The 17,977-nt window shown below is 38.0% G+C and overlaps 1 pseudogene; it reads right to left on the bottom strand.

Moving 5' to 3' along the window:
* Positions 1–937: 937 nt before the first annotated feature.
* On the bottom strand, positions 938–17,676 carry LOC148691726 (uncharacterized; annotated as a pseudogene).
* Positions 17,677–17,977: the final 301 nt, after the last annotated feature.

The raw sequence follows: 17,977 nt of genomic DNA, 5'->3' as shown, positions 1-17,977 counted from the left end.
AAGCCCTAGTGTAACTAGGTGCATGATGGCTTGAGCCGAGATTCCTAAAAGTAGCCACAATGGTCTTTTTCAAGGCTTAGCTAACTGAAGAATTTTGGGTCTCTTGGCCTAATTTGTGGGGAACTGGGCCTCAGAGATGTAAGAGGCACATTACACGGTACGCCCTATGGACGGTTGCCCTGGAACCCTAAATCTGCTACTGAGTGCACTAAGGTAGCCTACGGTTTCTAGAAGACTGCTTACGGCTTGCCATTCGAGCGATAAGTCACGCTAAACTTATACAACCACACGTTTTTGTGAAAGGTTAAACAAGTTAGCGTGCATATGCTGACATGCTACGTAGTCGATCAGCTTCACCTCTGCCAAAGCGCAGAATGATCGTTTAAGATGTACCCTAATTCCTAAAGTATTGTGATACTTGCTATGCAACCCACGAAATTGGTTACAAAAAGGCAAGGAGTTCTCTCAAACCTTTGCTTACAAAATTCCATACAACTGCGTACTTTTGATACGAGAGGTTAGTGAATTAAAAAACCCAAAAATCTTTAGTATGTTGTGATGCAAGCCATATAGCTCAAAGGATTGAAGAAAGTCAAGGTTAACAGCTAAGTGGTCACGCGGACTCATCTGCTTCTATAAGTAAGGTGTCCAGCTGCCGACCATATGGCTAACAACTTTGCAAAAGTTTCACACCAACACATGTGATTGCGTAGGCTACGCGGGCCTGTCTACTTATAGAAAAGTAGCATGCCTGCTGCAGGTCTAAAGGTCTAAGGTTGGGCGAGAACAAAAGAAGCGAAGATGAAGAAAATCGAAGGAAGCAAGTTGATGAAATTTTCTAGCAAAATTGATAAATGACTAGCAAAGGTCGAAGGAGTTCAAACAAATCGAAAAGCAACAAGGAAAACAAAAAAAATCCTAAAGGCTACCTAGAAGACTACTCTTCAGCAGCTTGGACATCCCATGACGACTTAGTCGCCACACCTTCCGCAGCCGCGATGCTCTCAGCAGCGGCATCATCCAGCGCTTCACCCCTGACTGCCCTAGCCTGGGCACTAACTTCTCTGACTACTTCACCAATGGAAGCCTCAAAAGTAAAGGCAAGTAAGTCTTCTGGAGAAATAGAGAAGGTTTCGAAGTCTTTTCCAACAAACTCTAAATTAAACGGCCTACCAAAGAGATGATTTACATAAACCAGCTTGTAGAAATCGGCCTAACTTTGAACAAGTGAAGTCTTGAGCTCAGCCTTCTCACTATTCAGCTGCTCGTTCTCCTCGAGCAGACTAACACGGACGCATTGCAACTCATCCATTTCTTTTTTCAGACTTTCGTTGATCTTCAATGAACCTTGGAGTTCCAACACTTGGGGTTCAAACCTATTGATGATCTTCTTGAAGTAGATTACTTGATTATAAGTAGTAATCAACTCTTCATCCATTGCATAAGCAGCAGAACGAAGCTCAGAAACGGCACGCTCAAGATCTTGAATCTGAGGTATGTAACATCCAATCTCATAGGGTAGAATATATTGCTATCTGAAGTTGATTTAATCATCTACTTAAGGTAGACTTAAATAGACTGTGGAAGTAATTTATTTCCCTTTCTAGAATGACCTAATTTCCAATTGAAGATGGAATCTACATCAAAATAGGAAACAATCCTATGTTTCATAAAGCAAGAGAAGATCTTTACACTTACTGTCCTTTCCTGCGAGTAGCTGGTGCGGGATTTATACGCACACAAATTAAACCCTCTTTTTGTCAAATGTAGTAAGTATGTAAGTAGGGATCGTTCTGGACCGGGGATTAGGAGGGATTGTTAATCACTTGGGTTTGACTCAAAAACGTAAAAACAAGTTTAAAACACTATATTAGACTCAAAGAATGCAAAACTCAAAGTAAGATAGATTAAGACTAAGACTAAACAAAATATGGGGGGGGGGATTGAGGTTTTGACGACGTTAAACTAAAATGCACACTTTGTAATTAAGGGCAAAATGTAAATATGAATGCGATGAAAATATGGATGGGAAGCTAGCTAAGGGGTTCATCTCCACACATGTTATACTTACACACAAAACGATTTCTAATTGCTTTTCAATAAACCATGAATTCTCAACGCCCCAGGTTAACCGTGATTCCACTAATTAACCCTCAGATTTTCCTAACGTTATTGAATTGGATGATTGCATACGACAACCCAAAACATTTCCCACAAGTCCCCTACATGATTGCATAATAGAGATACAAGCAAGAATCATTAAGTTCTTTGAAAACCATAAGCATTGACGAAGCACTTGTTACTATGATTGCATGAAACTTATGCCAAGAATTTATTTAACGCGATTGTTTATAAGCAACCTCCACTACATGTGAATATAAGTTCATAACTATTAGGTGAAACTCACTTATATTCTAGCGTCATATTTATGCATGAAGATTAAGCGTGCACTCTCAATAAACATACATAAATAGGTTATCAATCAAATAGTTAAACAAATTGAATCCACAACTTATGAAACGCAATTGGAAGTAATCAAATCATATTGCAAGCATAAACATGTATTCGAATCACCCCCTAGCTAATGGGGGTTTAGTTCCTCATACGTACAAAACAAAGATAAGTAAATTTAAGCATTGAAATCGAGGAAAAGAAACACCTAAACATTCCAACAACTCAAACTTGAATTGTATGAACGTTTAGGCACTCTTCTCCTCCTCTTTGTTGTAGCACAAGGTCTAAGGATAGTGTTGGTGTGTATTGTGTATGAATGGATTGGGGAATGATTGGGTAGTGTTTTAGAGGAATGGGGAGTGATGGAAATGGAAGAGAAGATGCAGGAAATGGAATGAAAATGGTGCTGGAAGCGATAGGGAACCCACGGCAAAGATGGAAGAATGCTGTTTTTGTGTTGTGTTGTCCTCTCCATGGTAATGGGAATGCAAGGGTTTTTATAGGAGGAATGAAGGTGTATATGGCTGTTTGTTTAAGCATGCATGTGGCTGGTTAATGATGGAAAAACAGCTAGGAAAGTTGGTGGAAAGCTGGAAAACATGTGGCAAGGTGTGTAGGTGCTGGAATTGACAAGGTTATGCACGGCAAAGGCTTGTTTGGGTGCATGTGATGATTTCTGTGGTGGGTTATGCATGGCAAGGCTGGAATGTGGTGTAATGATGAAGGAATAATGTCTTGGTGGCTGGAATGATGAAGTGGTATGGCTGAAATTTGTTGATGTGCACGGCAATGGTTGGAATGTGTTGGAAATGCATGTGTTTTGAATGATTTCTTGGTGAGGGGATGTATGGGTTTATGAATGGGAAAAGTTGTTGAATGATGAAAGGGGAATGGAAGAATGTGGCTGCAATGATTGTGTGGAATGCTGGAAATGCAATGGAACTCACGGCTAGGATGTTGTTTGTGTGAAGTGTGTGTGAATGGTGGTTTTGCTTGGCTTTGATGGATTGTTTGATTGGGCTAGAGGTTTTGCATGGCTCAAAGGATTGTTTGATTGGGCTAGGCCCTTTGTTTTATGTTCTAAAGAGCATACAAGGCTTCAATTTCGTCCATCCTCTTTGCTCCATGATTAAGCTATCCAATCCATGCCCAAAAATGCTCCAAATAGCCTCAAAATGCACCTTATTGCTTCCTTAGCCATATGAACCTAGAAATACACGAAAATAGCTTAAACTACTAAAACAACTATGAATTAACAACATAGATGCACGAAAACAAGCTAAGTAAGTCGCCTAAATATGCTCCTATCAGTAGCCTAACCGGTGTGGGGGCATTTGTGGAGCAAAAAATAATCAAAAAAATTATGGAGGCGACACGTGGACTATTGGGTAAAAAGACAAAATTACCCTTGAGGCACATCGGGATTCCCATGCGCATGCAACGGACAATAACGGCTCAATCGAGGTCAAAGGTGATCAAAATGGTATTCTTTTAAAACCCTCTCATCACTCCTCATCAAATCCTCACCCACAAGGTAATTCCCAATTATTCTTTTCAAATTGGGATTAATTACCAAATTAATTGCAAGATATTGTTTCACATAATATCTTGCAATCAATCCCACAAATCAACCATATGTGGCCAATCCTAATCCTCCTAATAGGGTCGGCCACACCCTTATATATAGGCCCTCATTTTCTCCAAAAACCTAAGTCCAATTCCTTTCTAAAAAATTCTCTACTTTCTCTCAAATTCTAACTTTGGCATCGGAGATTCTTCGACCAAAGCCCCCTCATTCATCGTGGGCGTGTGAGGCTTTTGGCCTTGATCTTAGGTGTTGATTGTTTTACAGGTGCATTTTTGTCTAAGAAGAAGAAGGTGGAAATTTGCATCCACAGTAGAGTCAAGTGATCGAGGAACACCTTCCAGTTTGTAGAAACAACACTACTTCGAGTTCGGTTTACCATTTTTCCAAGTCTCTGTCGGTGAGGAATCTCTAAGTCCTTGTTGGAAGAGGTCACTCATTAGCTTCTCGGCGAGTAAGGTGTTACCAGGTTACATTGTTCGGTACATTGACAGCCGAGCCCATTTTATGATTGGGTACTCACAAGTGCATTTTAGAGTTTGGCTTTCCGATGACTGAACTACATTTACAGTCAAGACGCTTATCTCCTAGGCGAAGCCGGAGTATGAGTAACAAGTGATCAGAGTCTACCACGGTAGAAGGCCATGAAAGAGTTTTCGAAGCACTCTCATGCTTGTCAACTTAATATCAGTTTGGTTGAGGGTTTTAGATTTGATCACCTATTAATATACATTTTATTCCAATTTAAACTGTTTGGTCCTATCACAACTATTGGTCCATGTGATTGATTTAGTAACATAAGATACTCTCACTATGCTTGTAAAATGTTTTTTAAAGTAAGACTATATGGTATTACTAACATAAGCTTTGCATTCATTGATGGACTATATAGTTGCCTCAGGGCCTTAGGATGACTATGAACCTTCGATTTGATCCAACACGAGCCTAGTGTTGGATCACGGTCTAGAGGTGGTGATTTATTTTAGTTGTGTGTTTAATCATGTTAAGGCGTGTTTCCTTATTGGGCATTAGACCCAACTACTTCAATTTCATGCATATCAAATAAAACATAAGAGGAGCACTTTTAAAGTAAAGAAGAGCTTATGCTCTTTTACAACATTTGATCAAATCAAATTACAACCAAAATCTAATCTACACATTCCCATGGTTCAAATAAATTTGAGAGATGGCCAATCACATAGCTCAATTTTTGTAGGCGTAGGTTCATAATCACCATTTCTTTAATTAATTAACACTTTAACTAATTTACCTAGAATGCAACAATGTCATTTGGTTTTTGTATCCAAAGAATTGATTTAAATGGAGCCAAATGAAATGAAAATCCAATTCTCATTTAAAGAGACAAAACTGTTTTGTTCTCAAGCTAATTTGGGCCAAAATGCAATAACCTCAACTTTGGGCTATTATGCAAAACATAAACTTTTAGCGTCACTTTGTAAAAACACAAAAGTGCACTACTTCATGTAATTACAACTAGAACCCAAAAAATTCAACAATTACAAAAACTTCATTAAAGGAGCAAAACAATTTATGCTTTTGTGATTTTGGGCCTTTATGTAAAGACATAAACTTTTAGGTCACAGCGTAAATACATAAAAGTATCAAAACTTTATGTAAGTGCATAAAAACCCCAAAAGTACCCTACTTTAATAGGGTGACTGGTTTTGGTAGAGAGGGTGGGTGAGACACTTATGTGTTTATTGAAAAAGTGATTGGTAAGGTAGTGATTGAATAGTGATGATGAATAGTGTCAATTATCTCACATCAACTATTACAAACAAATTTTAAATAAAATTCAAAACAATTTTGAATTAACGATGTGATAAATAATAGCACTTAACTTAAACCTTCTTATTGACAATTGTAGTAAAGATGTAAGTAGGGTTCGTTCTAGGCCGGGGATTAGGAGGGATTGCTAATCTAACAAAAACTGACTTAAAGATACAAAACTAGGCTTAAAAACACTTGAATAAACTCAAAGACTCTAAACTAAACTTATATGACTCAAAACAAACTAAAAAGACTCAAAACAACACAAAATAATCAAATAGACTCAAACTAGATGATAGGAGCATATTTGTGCAACTTAGTTAGCTTGTTCTTGTGCATTTGTGTTGTTATTTCTTAGTTAATGTAGTATTTCAAGTCATTTTCGTGTGTTTGTAGGTCCAAAGGGTTAAAGTACCAAGAAAGTGCATTTTGGTGCATTTTGAAGCAGTTTTGGGCACTAAATGGATAGCTTGTATATGGGCCAACATGGATGGACGAATTTGGAGTTCAAAAGGCTAGAAATTTGATAAGAAGATGAAGAAATTAAACTCAAGACAAAGTGGATAAGGAATTAGCTCAAAAGAGGAAACATTATCCAAAACCTTATCTTATCTTATCCTATCCTAACCTAATCTTGTTCCACCTTAATCCTAGCTGCAAGTGGACCTAAAACATGATTTCTAGAAGCCTTATCTAACCCTAAAAGGGTGCTGCACCCTTCCCCCTTTTATCTCTTCTAGAAAACCCAAAATCAGCCACAAAACACCTAGTTTCTAGAAGGCCCAATTTTGGACGAATTTCCTAAACCTTTTTCCTTTTGGATTCTGATTTATTAGGCCTTATTCATTGTGGATTTGGTTTATATAAATCCTTTTATGAAACGAATTGGGCCAAACCCTCTCCTAAGTGGATTTAACTCACTTGTGTCGAACCCTAGGGCCCTAATCCATAAAATCTGCTAAGTTGTAACCCTAATCTAATTAACCCTAAGACTATATAAACATAAAATCAGCCACAAACTCACACCACCCCTTATGCTATACAGAAAACACCTTGCCGCAACACCTATTCTCCATTCTCCATCATTCATTCACTCCATACACCTCCATACACAACCTGCCGCACCCTACCACCATAATCAGCCATTATTCATCCTTCTAAACAAGAACACACCATTCAAAACCCCCAAATCCACCACCCACAACTTGTGCCGCAGCAAGGAAGAGGAAGGGAAGCCTAGCCGTGCATCAAATTCATCCTAGAATTGCTGAAACGTTTAGGTGTAATCTTTCTTATGATTTCAATGTTTAAATTCAATAATCTTTGTTTTGCGAGTATGAGGAACTAATCCCCTTTTTGGCTAGGGGGAATTTCGAAACCATGGCTATATTTACATTATGATTTGATTACTTTCAGTTGTGATTTCATGAATTGTGAATTCAATTTACTTATCTATTTCAATTAAAACTTGTTTATGTATATGAATTGAGAGTGCACGCTTAATTTGCATGCATAAATCTGATGCTAGGTTATAAGGAAACTTCACCTAATCGTTGGGAACTTATATTCATGAGTAGTTAAGATTGTTGGTCACAATCATGTTAAGTAAATTCTTGGCATAAGTATCATGCGCTTTCATAGTTACGAATGCCTCGTCAACACTTATGATTTCCATAGAATCTAATGATCTTTGATTGTTTTTCTATTATGCGCTTTCATATAGAGAACTTTTGAGGAATAATTTGATTGCAATGCGCTAATTCCATTCAATTCAATGACCTAAGGGAAATCTGAGAGTTAATTTAAGCGTACCTAATTAACTTGGGGTGTTGAGGTTCATGTTTCATTGAATAAGCAACTGGAGATTGTTTTGTATGCAAGTATGCCATGTGTGGAGAAAAACCTCCTAGCTAGCCCATCATCCACTTAATTCCATCAAATTCGTCCAAATCTGTCTCGTTTTAAATTCTTGTTTTGTTGATTTTATTTTCGTCCAAACCCTAATCCCCCTTTATGTTAGAGTGTCTAAATAGTTAGAATATGTTTTAGATTGTGTTTCCAAGAGTTTTGAGTCAAGTTAGAACCAATTTTCGTCCAATTTTGTGTTTAGAGTCAAATCTGCCCAGTTTGTGTTTTTTTAGGCAGTTTTGAGTGTTTTCAGCTTGTTTTGAGTTTTGTGAACTTGTTTTGAGTCTTTTGAGTTTAGTTAAGTATTTACAAGCTTTGTTTTATTTATTTGAGTCAGTTTAAAGTGTTTAGCAATCCCTCCTAATCCCCGATTTAAGAACGATCCCTACTTACTTATATGCTACAATTGTCAAAAGAGGGTTAATTTGTGCGTTAAGTTAATTTCCGCATCACTAGACTCTAGGACTTACTTTGGAAAAAAAAATTGAATTAGTTTTGACTCAAAACACTTAAAAACACAAATTGGACAGATTCTAGCTAATTTGACACAACAAAGTAAAGGGGATTGGGTTTTTGACGAATTTGAAGTAAAAAGAAGTAACTTAAAGACTTAAACAAAGTTTGGCATGAAATTGAGTGAATGGATGGGTGATAAGCTAGCTAGAGTGTCATTTTCCACACATGATACACTTGAATACAAATTGATTTCTAGTTGCTTTTTCAATAAACCATGAACCTCAACACCCCAGATTAACCATGATATCACTAATTAACCCTCATATTTTCCTTAAATCATTGAATTGGATGGACAACGCATCGGCAACCAAATTATTCTTCCCAAGTTCTCTACATGAATTGCATAATAGAGACACAAGCAAAGATCATTAAGTTTCATGAAAATCATAAGCATTGACAAGGCATTCGTAACTATGACATCATGATACTCATGCCAGGAATTTAACTTAACATGATTGTGACAAGCAACCTTTACTACTTGTGAATATAAGTTTGTAACGATTATGTGAAACTCCCTTATATTCTAGCATCAAATTCAAGCATGCAAACTAAGTAGGCCTCCTTAATCAACATACAAGAATAAGTTCTTAATCAAATGGTTAAGTAAATTGCATTCACAATTTATGAAATCACAACTAGAATTAATCAATTCATATCACAAATATAATCATGGTTTCAAAGTCTCCCCTAGCTAAAACAAGTTTAGCCTCTCATGTTCACAGCAAAACAAAGAAAACTTAAATTAAACATTGAAAACAAAAGATAGATTACACCTAAAAACGTTCCAACGATCCAACTTGAATGCAAAAACGTCCAAGGCTGCTTCTCCTCTCCTTCTTCCTTGCTAGGCTGCGGCACAAGGGTCTAAGGGTGTGAAAGTGGTTTGTGGTGTGTTAGGGTGAAGGATAGATGAATGGTAGGGAGGTATGGTGGAGGAAAAAGGTGTGGAATTGTGTATGGAAGGTGATGAAGGCTGCGGATGAAGGTGTAGAAGGATGAATGATGGCTGGTTGTGTATGTGAATGAATGGAATGCGTGTATGGGTGCGGCACAAGCTTTTTATTTTAGGGAAAGGATCTTAACTTTAATTAAATGGTATAGGAAAGAATTGGACCCCAAATCCCCAAGGAAAAGGAGAATTAAAGTCAGAATCCTAAGGGCAAAAGGGAAGGGATTTGCGGCAAGGAGAATAGGAAAGGGAATGTTGTTTCCCTTGCACGACAAGGAAGGATAAAGGGAAAGTTGGGTGCGGCATCCCCTTTTGGCTGGGATTAAGGCTTCTAGAACTTGTGTTTAATGTCCTAAATTAATTAGGGACCCTCTTTGGCAGCTAGAACTTATGTAGGAAAGATTTAAGGAAACAAAGTCAAAATAAGGAAGTTTAACTCATGTTTCCTTCTTTGTGGCTAATTTATTTACTTCCAAATCTTGAATTATTTTCTTCCATCTCTTTAGCAGATTCCTAGCCTCCTTTTCTCTTCAATTTCATCCATCCACCTTGCTCTAAGCATGTACTAACCATTCCAAGCCCAAAACTGCTCCAAAATGCTCCAAATTGCACTTTGTTGCCACTTTAGCCCATTGGACCTACAAACACACGAAAATAGCTCAAAATACTAAAATAACTAAGAACTAACAACATAAATGTAAGAAAACAAGCTAACTAAGTTGCCTAAATATGCTCCTATCAAATTCCCCCACCCTTAGCTTTTGCTAGTCCTGGAGCAAAACAAAAACAAACAAAACACAACCTAGGCCTTCCAACAATTGTCTCAGGGATTTCCAATGAACATGACACATTAAAGAACACTACTCCCACAGATTTTAGCTCTCTTTATACTTAAGCAAACACTTAACCACACTTACCACTTACTAGCTCACATTTAATTAATTAAAACAACATTTTGAATGTAGTAACATGCCTTAGAGAATTCCCTCAATTCCTCACTAGATGTACTCTCTATTTTCACACAGATTTTCTGACTACACTCCCTACACTAGGTATATGTGAGAAGATTGATGTAAACGTGTAGACTAGCACTCACATATGTTATAACGAAGAAAGCATTTTCTGGAATTATTAAAATGACATGTATATGATCTCATGAATGGAATGCTACTACTTAGAACGAGAACCAGGGATTCCATATGCTCATACCAATTTCAAACTCCACATATTGAACACATAACATCAAGATAGAAGTCAAAGGGTTGTAGTGAGGCTAAGGTATTGGCTAACAAAGAAAGGTAAAGGATAATCAAAGGTTCTTAAAGCAATAGGAAGCAAAGTAATGAAATTGACACTTTGAATTCACTTTTGATGCATAAATCAACTTTTAAACACAAAGGGAAGATTCACACAAAACTTAGGGTCAAATTCAAACTTTTTGGACCCTTTCTTCAACAATCAATACTTGTGAGTTCATTCTCACTTATTTCTCAACTCTTTTTCTTTCTTTTCACAACTTTTCTTCTTTTTTCTTTTATTTTATTTATTTATTTATTTATTTTTTCTTTGTTTTCTTTCTTTGCCGTGCCCTTTTATACTCCCCCACACTTGTTTTCTGCAATATGTAAGTCAAACGGAATTCCTTCTAAGTCATGCTTCATTATCCTTTAAGAACAAGGGTATGGACAGTCCTAATCTAGGTGATGCGAAAATTAACTTACCACACAAATTAACCCTCTTTTGACAATTGTAGTATATAAGTAAGTAGGGATCGTTCTTAAACCGGGGATTAGGAGGGATTGCTAAACACTTTAAACTGACTCAAATAACTAAAACTAAACTTTAAAACACTTAACTCAACTTAAAAGACTCAAAACAAGTTCACAAGACTCAGAATAAGCTAAAAACACTCAAAACTGCCTAAAAAACACAAACTGGGCAGATTTGACTCTAAACACCAAATTGGACGAAAATTAGTCCTAACTTGACTCAAAACACTCAAAAACACAATCTAAAGCATATTTTAACTATTTAGACACTCTAAAACAAATGGGGATTTGGTTTTGGTCGAAAACAAAACAAACAAAACAAGAAATTAAACTAGGCAGATTTGGACGAATTTGATGGAATTAAGTGGATGGTAGGCTAGCTAGGAGGTCTTTCTCCACACATGGCATACTTGAATACAAAACAATCTCCAGTTGCTTATTCAATGAATCATGAACCTCAACACCCCAAGTTAATTAGGTATGCTTAAATTAACTCTCAGATTTCCCTTAGGTCATTGAATTGAATGGAATTAGCGCATTGCAATCAAATTATTCCTCAAAAGTTCTCTATATGAAAGCGCATAATAGAAAAAACAATCAAAGATCATTAGGTTCTATGGAAATCATAAGTGTTGACGAGGCATTCGTAACTATGAAAGCGCATGATACTTATGCCAAGAATTTACTTAACATGATTGTGACTAACAACCTTAACTACTCATGAATATAAGTTCCCAACGATTAGGTGAAGTTTCCTTATACCCTAGCATTAGATTTATGCATGCAAATTAAGTGTGCACTCTCAATTCATATACATAAACAAGTCTTAATTCAAATAGATAAGTAAATTGAATTCACCATTCATGAAATCACAACTGAAAGTAATCAAATCATAATGCAAACATAGCCATGGTTTCGAAATTCCCCCTAGCCAAAAAGGGGATTAGTTCCTCATACTCGCAAAGCAAAAATTCTTGAAATTAAACATTGAAAACACAAGAATGATTACACCTAAAAAATGTCCAGCAACTCCAAGTCGAATGGCATGCACGTCTAAGGGCTTTCCTCCTTCTTCCTTGCTGCGGCACTTGGTGTGGGTGGTGGTTTTGGGGGTTGCGAATGGTGTGTTCTTGTTTAGAGGGATGAAGGATGGCTGATTATGATGGTAGGGTGCGGCAGGTGGTGTATGGAGGTGTAGGGAGTGAATGAATGAAGGAGAATGGAGAATAGGGATGGCGGCAAGGTGTTTTCTGTATAGCATAAGGGGTGGTGCGAATTTGTGGCTGATTTTATGTTTATATAGTCCTAGGGTTACTTAGATTAGTGTTACACTTAACAGATTTAGTGGATTAGGGCCCTAGGGGTCGGCAATAGGTGATCAAATCCACCTAGGAGGGGGTTTGGCCCACTTAGTTTCATGCAAGGATTTGTGTAACCCAAATCCATAAGGAATGAGGCCCTAGAAATCAGAATCCAAAAGGGATAGAGCCTAGAAAGGTGCGGCACACATGGAGGAAAGGGTGGAATGGCTTGCAAGGCAAGGCAAGGCCTTCTAGAAGGGATTAGGCGCCACCTTTGTAGGGTTTCTAGAAAGAATGAGCTTTGTGGCTGATTTGGGGCTTCTAGAAATAGGTTCTAGAAATATCTATTTAGGTCCCCTTGCAACTAGGATTAAGACATGATAAGGATAGGATAAGATGAGATAAGGTTTTGGATAATGTTTTGGATAATGTTGGATAAGGTTTTAGATAAGGTTTTGGATAGGGTTTCCTCTTTTGAGCTACTTCCTTATCCACTTTGTCTTGAGCTTAGTTCCTTCCTCTTCTCATCATATTTCTAGCCTCTTGAACTCCAAATTCGTCCATCCATGTTGGCCCATATGCAAGCTATCCACATAGTGTCCAAAATTGCTCCAAAATGCACCAAAATGCACTTTGGTACTTTAACCCTTAGGACCTACAAACACACAAAAATGAGTTGAAATACGACATTAACTAAGAAATAATAGCACAAATGCACAAGAATAAGCTAGCTAAGTCGCCTAAATATGCTCCTATCAAATTCCCCCACACTTATCTTTTGCTAGTCCTCGAGCAAAACAAACAAACAAAAGTAACAAAACAAACAATCTAAACCTTCCAACGTTTGCCTCAAGGATTTCCAATGAAACATAACATGTCAAAGATCACCACTCACATAGATTTAAGCAATCCTTACCCTCGAGCATACTTAATCATAGTCACCATTTACTAGCTCACATTGCATCAATTAAAACACATTTTGAATGTAGTAACATGCCTTAGAGAATTCCCTCAATTCCTTACCAGATGTACTCTCAATTTTCACACAGATTTTCTGACTACACTCTCTACACTAGGTATATGTGAGAAGATTGATGTAAACATGTAGACGAACACTCACATATGTTATAACAAGGAAAGCATTTTTTGGAATTATTGACATGTATATATATGATCTCATGGATGGAATGCCACTACTTAGACGCGGGAACCAGGGATACCATATGCTCAGACCCATTTTAAACTCCACATATTGAAACACATAACAATCAAGATAGAAGTCAAAGGGTTGTAACGGGGCTAGGGTATTGGCTAACAACGAAAGGTAAAGGATAAACAAACGTTCTTAAAGCAATAGTGAGCAAAGTAATGAAGTAGGCACTCAGAATTCACTTTAGAATGCAAAAATCAACTTTGAACACCCAAGGGGAAGTCACACAAAACTTAGGGCCATATTCAACTTTTTGGACCCTTTCTTCAACAACCAACACTTGTGAGTTCATTCTCACTTATTTTCAACTCCTTTTCTTTCTTTTCTTCCTCTTTTTCTTCTTTTTCACATTTTTGTTTTTCGTTTTTTTTTTTTTTCTTTTTCCCTAGGCACACACATACACACAAAAATCCCTTCCCCCACACTTGTTTTCTGCAAGAATGTCACTCAAAAAGAATTCCTTCTAAGTCATGCTCCACTATACTTCAAGAACAAGGGTATGGAAAGTCCTATTGTAGGCTAGGTAAGGGGGATGTGGTTAACAAGGAAAATAGGCTAAATAAGGCTCAACGGGGTTTAAACCTACAATACAAATGACAAGGGTGGATTCGGCTATTTGGCTATGGTGGTGACTACTACACAACTTCATCTTGTTATTTGTTATGCTAATCAATTTCATGCTTTGAATGAAACGGGTATGAGTTCTAGTATTTGGAACTATAGTGATGAAATGCATTCTAAGTAGCAACCAAGCAAAGAATAATGAGATCATGCAACGACTTTAGAAAACATGAATGCACAGATTAATAACTCTCCAAATAAACGTTTAGGCTCAAGTCTCTCAGGGATGTAGCGTTTGATTGAGTTCCTTCCTTCACGAATGTTACAAAAACTGATTTTATCCTTTGTGATTACATGTGAATTCGTAAACTATAACTACAACCAAGCATAAACCAAAGAGCAAATCAAACTTCCATCCATGTTTGTAACTCTCTTCAACAGTCATGCATTAAAAACCAAATCCTCATCATTGTGTTGGAAGGTACCCTAAGACACAACAAGCACACAAAAACAACTCTTTTTGGCTTTTTCAAAACACTTTTTTTTTCAATTTTTTTCAAATTTTCGGATTTTACTTCAAAACACACCAAAACAGCTTAAAATGCACTAAAAACACTTAAAAACAGTGAGAAACAACATTAGAAGTGATAGGTGATAGAATCCCACGAATTTTGCATAAAAACACTTGTTTACCCCCCCCCCCCCCCACACACACACACACACACACTTAAATCAAACATTGTCCTCAATGTTTCACACAAAGACTCACACAAAAGCAAACAAATAATAAACAACTAAGCATGATAAAATAATCAGCAAGGAGAAGGGTTTAGAAACGCAAATCTGGGTTTCGAGTGGAAGTTCCATCTTCTCCTTGTCGAATACATGGGTTGCCTCCCAAGAAGCGTTTGCTTTAACGTCTTCCAGCCATACGAATATGCCATGTTAAGCTTCACTAGTACCTACGACATGGAGGGGTACATCATCCACAACATGCTCCTCGAAATTCTCATAGTATGGCTCTATGAATGGAAGGGGATAGTGATCCTCCCTGATTGTGGTGTTTTGGTTCCTAAAGTCCATGTCCCACCACCTTGAAATCGATTGGGTACTTGCACCAAAGAAGGTAACAACCTATTAGTTGAAATGGGAATTGAATTGGGATTGGAGACTTACAAACATATAGTGATGGAAACTCAAAAGTGGCAGCCCTATCAACAATGTCACTATGGCTACTCTCGGCCAGATTGGGTGGTTTTAGGGCAACCACTCCAATTCCCTCTTCAATGGTGGTTCTTGATGCATCCTTCTTGATAGGTGCGGATTGTTCCTGCCCTATATCCTTATGCACATCAATGGCAAAACAAGAACGAACATCATTAGGCTTCTTAATAGAGTCATAAACATTGAATTTAATTATATCACCACCAAACTCCATTGTTAATACTCCCTTGGCCACACCAATCTTTGTTTGAGCTGTTTTCATGAATGGTCTTCCAAGTAGGAGTGGCAAGGGTGGAGAATGAACCGAGTCTTCCATTTCAAGCACATAAAAATCAGCTGGAAAGACTAAATGATTGACCTGCACTAAAACATCTTCCAAAACACCCTTTGGATAGGCATTAGATCTATCGGCCAATTGAATAATCACACCATTTTTTTAACTCACCTAGGTTCATAGATGCATAAATTGAGTAAGGCATGACATTAATAGATGCACCTAAGTCTAGCATGGCATGTTCAAAACAATTATTGCCAATAACACAAGGAATTGTAAAACGACCCGGATCTTTGCACTTAGGGGGCATTTTACGTTGTAAGATGGTTGAGACATTTTCACTTACCTTTACAACCTCTTTGTTCGAAATTCTCTTCCTAGTAGTGCAAAGTTCTTTTAAAAACTTAGCATACCTTGGAACTTGCTTAATTGCATCCAAAAGTGGTATATTGACTTGTACTTTTGTAAATGTCTCCAAAATGTCCTTTTCAGCCTCCTTACCTTTGGAAGCCGAATGGTGTTGTTTGGGTGGCTGCGGCATGGGTGGTGCTACCCTTGCCATGGCTTGCTCTTGTTCCTCCTCCTCGAATTGCAACTTTTCGGCCTCAGTGGGGGCTGATTTAGATGGTTGTGAGGCCGTTCCAACTTGTTTTCCACTTCGCAACAAGATTGCTTTGGCAGATTCGAATCCTCCTTTTGGGTTGACAATGGTTGAACTAGGCAACTTGCCTTGCTCTCTGAATTGGCCGATGAACTCCACAATCTGCCCTACTTGGTTTTCTAATTCATCAACCTTTTTATCCCTATTTTGCATTCCCTGCGCCATAGAAGTTAGTAATTGAAAAATTTGATCATTATCTATGGACGAACCTGATTTGGGTTGTGTAGGTTGTGCTTGGGGTGGTGTGGGTGCATACGGCCTTTGGTAGAATCTCGGAGGTTGCTGCCTAAATGTGTTTTGTTGTTAGGGTTGTTGGGGCTCCCTCCATTTGAAATTTGGATGATCTTTCCAACTGAGGTTATATGTGTTAGAGAAAGGATCACTCCTTGGTTGGTTTTGGCTCCCATAACTCACGGCATTGGCAGATTCCCACCCTCCGTTCTCGATCAATTGCGGGAACTTATCCGTGAGATGTCCATTCATGGAGCACACGCCACAAACAGGCACACTTTGTATCTTTGGTATTTCAACCACCTGCGAAAGAAGAAAAGTAAGATTAGCCATTTGATTTTGAAGTTCGGAAATAGCACTTACCTCATTAACTTGTTGCTGCTGTGGTATGTCTCTTTGACCAACGCCTTCATATTGTTGAGCATTTAAAGCTCGGTTGGCAATGAGAGTCTTAGCGGCCATGGGTGTTTTGTCCACTAAAGCTCCTCCTGCTGAGGCGTCTAGCATTTGGCGTTCAATTGGTAGAAGCCCTTCGTAGAAATATTGAAGAAGAAGCTCCTCCTTCATTTGGTGCTGTGGACATGAAGCAACAAGAGTTTTAAAACGTTCATAATAAGTTGGAAATGATTCACCTTGGTTTTGCTGAATGCCACTAATTCTTTTGCGTAAAAGAATGACTCGAGAAGTTGGGAAAAACTTCTCCAAAAATGCTCGTTTCATACTCTCCCATGATGTGACAATTCTGGGGGCTAGTTCATACAACCAATCTTTAGCCTTTTCCAAGAGAGAAAAGGGAAAAGCCTTCATCTTCAAAATACTCCCATCAACATTCACCGGGGTCATACTTGAGCAAACAACCTCAAACTCCTTCAAGTGCTTATTAGGATCTTCCATGGACAACCTATGGAACTTAGGAATATGGTGCAATAAGCTAGACTTGAGTTCGAACTCGTCAGTCTTGTCTGCGGCTGCCCTTGGATATTGAATGCATAGAGGCATGGCATTGTCCAATCCCGAAGCGGAAAGCTCCTTGATTGTTTGGTTGTCGATTGCCATAACTTGTTCTTCCTCAAAAACCTTTGCCGTGGCCTCCTCTCCCACTTGTATTTCGTCCTCTTCAAGCTCTGGTGCAGGTTGAGGTGGTTGAGGCTCTTGTTGATTCTTCTTTCTTCTCAAGGTTCGCTCAAAATCGTCGTCAAAGTCTAAGATATGCGCATGAACCGGTTGAGAACTCCAAGTCATAAACTAGTGCCTAAAAACAAGAAAACAAGACAAGGTCAGAACTAAAACCAATAACACACGAAAATAACAAAAAGAAATAACAAGGGATTAGCAACTTTGCTAATCCCCGGCAACGGCGCCAAAATTTGATGCGAAAATTAACTTAACACACAAATTAACCCTCTTTTGACAATTGTAGTATATAAGTAAGTAGGGATCGTTCTTAAACCGGGGATTAGGAGGGATTGCTAAACACTTTAAACTGACTCAAATAACTAAAACTAAACTTTAAAACACTTAACTCAACTTAAAAGACTCAAAA

The sequence above is a fragment of the Pyrus communis genome, chromosome 13 (assembly GCF_041283825.1).
Source record: "Pyrus communis isolate YQ-2024b chromosome 13, ASM4128382v1, whole genome shotgun sequence".
Taxonomy (NCBI): Eukaryota; Viridiplantae; Streptophyta; class Magnoliopsida; order Rosales; family Rosaceae; genus Pyrus; species Pyrus communis.
Note: the sequence above shows the minus strand (reverse complement) of the source record. Positions and strands in the feature narration are given on the sequence as shown.